The 4,968-nt window shown below is 41.8% G+C and overlaps 1 protein-coding gene across 1 annotated transcript in view; it reads right to left on the bottom strand.

The window, feature by feature from the left end:
• AP4E1 (adaptor-related protein complex 4, epsilon 1 subunit) overlaps positions 1–4,968 on the bottom strand; it is a 92,986-nt gene that overhangs the window by 47,350 nt on the left and 40,668 nt on the right. The window lies entirely within an intron of this gene.

Raw genomic sequence — 4,968 nt, 5'->3', positions numbered from 1 at the left:
GTTGCAATGAGCTGGGATCATACCACTGCCCTCCAGCCTGGGCAACACAGCAAGACTCCATCTCAAAAAAAAAAAAAAAAAAAAAAAGAAATGCTTATCTGTGTCACACATCTAACTTAGGTGACATACAATCCTGTAAGTGAAAGAACTGATAGGGACAGAAGGCAGAGAAATTCTAGGCAGAAAAGGGTGGGGTCCCTGGTGAAGCCCCACCCGCAAGCCAAAAAGCCTGAAACCATGGCCCAAAGTGAGAACTTATATCCACATCCCTATTTTCCCATTCAAATGTTGCCTTTTCCTAAACCACCCATGACCCTGCCCTGTCCTGCCCCACCCCATCCTGTGCCTATAAAGACCCCAGACTCAGCCAGCATGGAGGAATAAGCAGCGGGATGTCGGAGAGAAGTGGCTTTTTTCAGAGGGACAGCTTGACAGCATAACTTCAAAGAAGAATCCAGCCAGAGATGGCTGGACTTCTGGAGAACATTACCTTCGCCTCTCTAGTCCCCCCTGTCAGCTCCCCTTCCTGCTGAGATCCACTTTCACCGGCAACAAAATCCCCTGCATTTATCATCCTTCAATTCATTCACGTGACCTCATTTTTCCTGGACACCAGACAAGAGCTCAGGAGTGAGTGCAGATACAAAAGGGCCCACTGAGCTGTTAACACTTAAGCTGTCTGCTGATGGCAGAGCTAAAAGAGCAGTGTAACATGCTCACTGGGGCTTCAGGAGTCGCAGGTACTCCCCACTAGATGCTGCCATGGGGCCCACACAGAGTTTTGCTCCTGCCAGAGCCCAAAAGCACTCACTCTGGCTCCCACACCCACTCACCTGCATGCTCACCCTCCCGCGAGGGGCTGAGAGCTGCAGGATGAGAAAGTGAAGCACCTGTCTCAAAGCCTACAAAGGGGTCAAGGGAAATTTCCTGTTTTAGAATCATTAATAAACTGATAATTCAGGAAGTATGAAATCTTTCTGATACGGTTTGGCTCTGTGCTCCCACCCAAATCTCACCTTGAATTGTAATAATCCCCCACATGTCAAGGGCAGGACCAGGTGGAAATAACTGAATCATGGGGGCAGTTTCCCCTGCTGTTTTTGTGATAGTAAGTTCTCATGAGATCTGATGGTTTTACGAGGGGCTTCCCCCTTCACTCGGCCTCATTCTTTCTCCTGCCGCCCTGTAAAGAGGTGGCTTCTGCCATGATTTTAAGTTTCCTGAGGCCTCCCCAGCCATGTGGAACTGTGAGTCAACTAAACCTCTTTTCTTTACAAATTACCCAGTCTCGGATATTTCTTCATAGCAGTGTGAGAATGGACTATTACGCTTTCCTAAATGGTGTTTATGGAATAATTTCATGTCTTTGGTATAATATCGGTACCAGTAAGAAAAGAAGGAGGCTGGGTGATAGGCAAGGGAAAATGTATAGCTAGTAAGAAGGAAGAGAAGAGAAGGAAAAATAAATAGGACTAAATGAGTTCAATCCTTAAATAGTATGATTATTTTTAGGGTGGTTTTAGAAAAAATGGAAGGTAGCTCCAGAAGAACAGGTAAAAAAAAGTCCCAGTTCAAAAATCAATGGTAATGGATGTCTGCTTCTGGGAAGATGGAGAAGACGTATTTATCCCTATTCTTCCTACTAAGTATACCTAAAAACCCTTGATATTATATATAAAACATATAGCAGATTATCTGTTGTTTCATTTACCCCAGACTAGATATGGAGAGCCAGAAACTTGGAAATGCAAATGGCCACAGACAAAAAGCCCCAAGAGGAGCCTGCCCTCAGGTCAATAAGCCAAGAGGACAGAAAACTTTCAGACAATAACCCTCCTACTCCAGCCAAATATCACACAGAAAAATCTGCAGCCCCACCCATACTAGCAAAGGCAGAGTGGAGAATCAAGACTTCTGCCCTCACCAGGCTAAAGAGGTACCCCAAACTCCCCAGCAGGGTGGGAACTGAGAAGGCTGAGTGAGGAGTCAGGACTTTCATCCCCACTGAGCTGTAGAGAGGCCTACTCCCCTGCAGTGTCAGTAGAGACTGGGCAGGGAGCCTGCACTTCACCTCCACCGAGGAGAAATGCAGTGCCCCTGCCTTTCTCTGATGGGAGTGTGTCAGTGGAAACCTGATGGAGTCAGGATTTTCCCCACTGTTCAGCAAGCCACCCCCTCATAGTGTCAGTGTAGGCCACAGAACTGAAAAGGTCAAAGCCTTCCCTCAACAATTAATAGGACTAGACCAAGAATCAGCAAGGATATAGAAAAACTCAACAACACCATCACAACAGACTTTACAGAACACACCACACAGAAAAAGCAAAATAGATACTTTTCAAGCAACCACAGAACATATACCAAGATAGACTGTGCCTTGAGTAAAACAAACCTCAAATATGAAAGAACTGGAATCACACATAGTATTTTCTCTAATCACAATGAAATCAAACTAGAAATCAGTAACAGAAAGATAACAGAAAATTTTCTAAACACTCAGAAACTAAACAATACTTTTCTGAATAATCCATGACTCAAAGATAAGTCCCAAGGGGGAAAAAAAACCAAAAAACAAACAAAAAAAAAATAACACTGAACTATTGAATGAAAATTCAGTCAAGAGATTTTTCTTTAAGAAAACTGAATTTGTAATTTAATAACTCCCCTAAAAATCTACAAGTCCAAATGGTTTCACTGGAAAATTCTATCAAATTTTTAAAGGAAAATTAACAGCAACTTTATGCAAATTCCTCCAGAAAACAGGAGGGCACATTCCCAAGTCATGTTATGAAACTAGTATTTACTTTGATACCAAAACTGGAATACCACAAAAATGAAAACTACAGACCAATAGCCCTCACGACACTAGATAAAATTCTTAACAAAGTCTCAAGAAATCTACAAGAACACTCCTAGAACTATTAAGTTAGTTCAGCAAGACTGTAGATTACAAGCTCAAAATACAAAATCTATTGTATTTGTATATACAGTTGGCCCTCTGCATCTAAAGGGAATTGGTTTCAGGACTCCCTGTGGATGCCTGAATCTGAAAATAGTACTGAACCCAACTGCCATCAATTGGAAAATGCTTCTGATCATGTCTCACACTCACAAATTTAATGCCTTTTCCATCTTAACTAAGATCTCACCATGCACTGTGACCATAACTTTTGTAGTGTAAGGTATGACAGCAAAACTAACAGGATTTGTTTTCCTTCTTCACAATTTCACAGAGACAATTTCCCTTCTTACTGTAGAATTTTACAACCTCAGCATATGTTTCTTTCCTCATTAAGTCAAGAACTTTCACCTTTTCACTTAAAGGAACCATTTTTATAGCTTCTCTTTGGCATATCCAAATTGCCAGCATCACAACTCTTGTGCTGTGGGACCATGATTAAGTAAATAAAGGTTACTACAATATAAGCACTGCAATAATGCTACAGTTCATCTGAAAACCTAGACAGCTACTAGGTGACTAACAGGCAGGTAGTGTATACAGCATGGATACACTGGACACAGAATGATTCAGGTCCCAGGTGGAGCAGAGCAGGATGAAGTGGGATGGCTCAAGAGCAGGATGAAGTGGGATGGATCATGCTACTCAGGACAACACATAATTTAAAACTTATAAATTGTTGATTTCTGGAATTTTCCATTTAATATTTTCAGACCATGACTGGCCACAGGTAACTAAAACTGCAGAAAGCAAAACAACAGATAAGGGGACCTACTGTACATGACCTGTACGCTGTAGAAAGAAAGAAAAGACAATCCAAATTAAGTGAAGTGACATGCCACATTCATGGACCAAAAAAACTAATGGCCACAAAAACCAATAATCAATTCAGGAAGGATCATCAACACTAAAGCCACTGAAGATAAATGAGGAAAAGATATTTGCACAGCCTGATAGAATCACCTCACAAATTAGTTATAAATTACAAAAAGGAAAGATACCTTTACAATGTAAAGATCTGGAGGTCACCTTCTTTTTTTTTCTCCATTTGGTAGAGACTGGGTCTCACTTTGTTGCCCAAGCTGATCTCAAACTCTGGCTTCAAGCAATCCTCCCGCCTCCCAAAGTGCTGGGATCACAGGCATGAGCCACCGCGCCAGGCCACCATCTTAACCCAAACTTATAAACTTACAATCACCAATAAGTGGACAAACTGACATTATATATATCCTGATATGATACAGTAGGAAATACACAACATTGCCTATGCAGTATTCTCACTAAAAATGTTTAACCTGAACAAAAATAATCAGATATCCTGAATGTAGGACCTTCTATAAGTGAACAGCAGTCATCTAAAACAAACAAAAAAATCAGTCATAAAAACCAAAAGAAAGTGGGGTTCATTACAAATTTAAAAAGGCTAAAGAGACATAAGTAAAGGCAATTTGTGATCCTCATTTTTTTTTTTTTTTTTTTTTGAGACGGAGTCTTGCTCTGTCACCCAGGCTGGAGTGCAGTGGCGCGATCTCAGTTTGCTGCAACCTCTACCTCCTGAGTTCAAGCGATTCTCCTGCCTCAGCCTCCCAAGTAGCTGGGACTACAGGTGTATTCCACCACGTCTGGCTAATTTTTTGTATTTTTAGTAGAGACGGGGTGTTACCACGTTGGCCAGGATGGTCTCGATCTCCTGACCTCGTGATTTGCCCGCCTCAGCCTCCCAAAGTGCTGGGATTACAGGCATGAGCCACCGCACCTGGCCTCTTTACACTTCTTAGGTATGATAACAGTTTTATAGTTATGTCATTCATAGAAGATTCACGGTGAAGGTTTTAGGGGTGAAGTGCCACAATGTCTGCAATTCAATTCTAAACAGCTCAGCAAAACAAACTGTATATAGGTAGACCTAGATATACCTATAGATGCAGATATAGTAAAACAAATGTAGTTAAAAATATTTAACTGGGCCGGGTGCGGTGGCTCACACCTGTAATCCCAGCACTTTGGGA

The sequence above is a fragment of the Colobus angolensis genome, unplaced genomic scaffold (genome assembly GCF_000951035.1).
Source record: "Colobus angolensis palliatus isolate OR3802 unplaced genomic scaffold, Cang.pa_1.0 Scaffold78, whole genome shotgun sequence".
NCBI lineage: Eukaryota > Metazoa > Chordata > Mammalia > Primates > Cercopithecidae > Colobus > Colobus angolensis.
The sequence above is the reverse complement of the archived record's forward strand: the minus strand, read 5'-3'. Positions and strand labels throughout refer to the sequence as shown.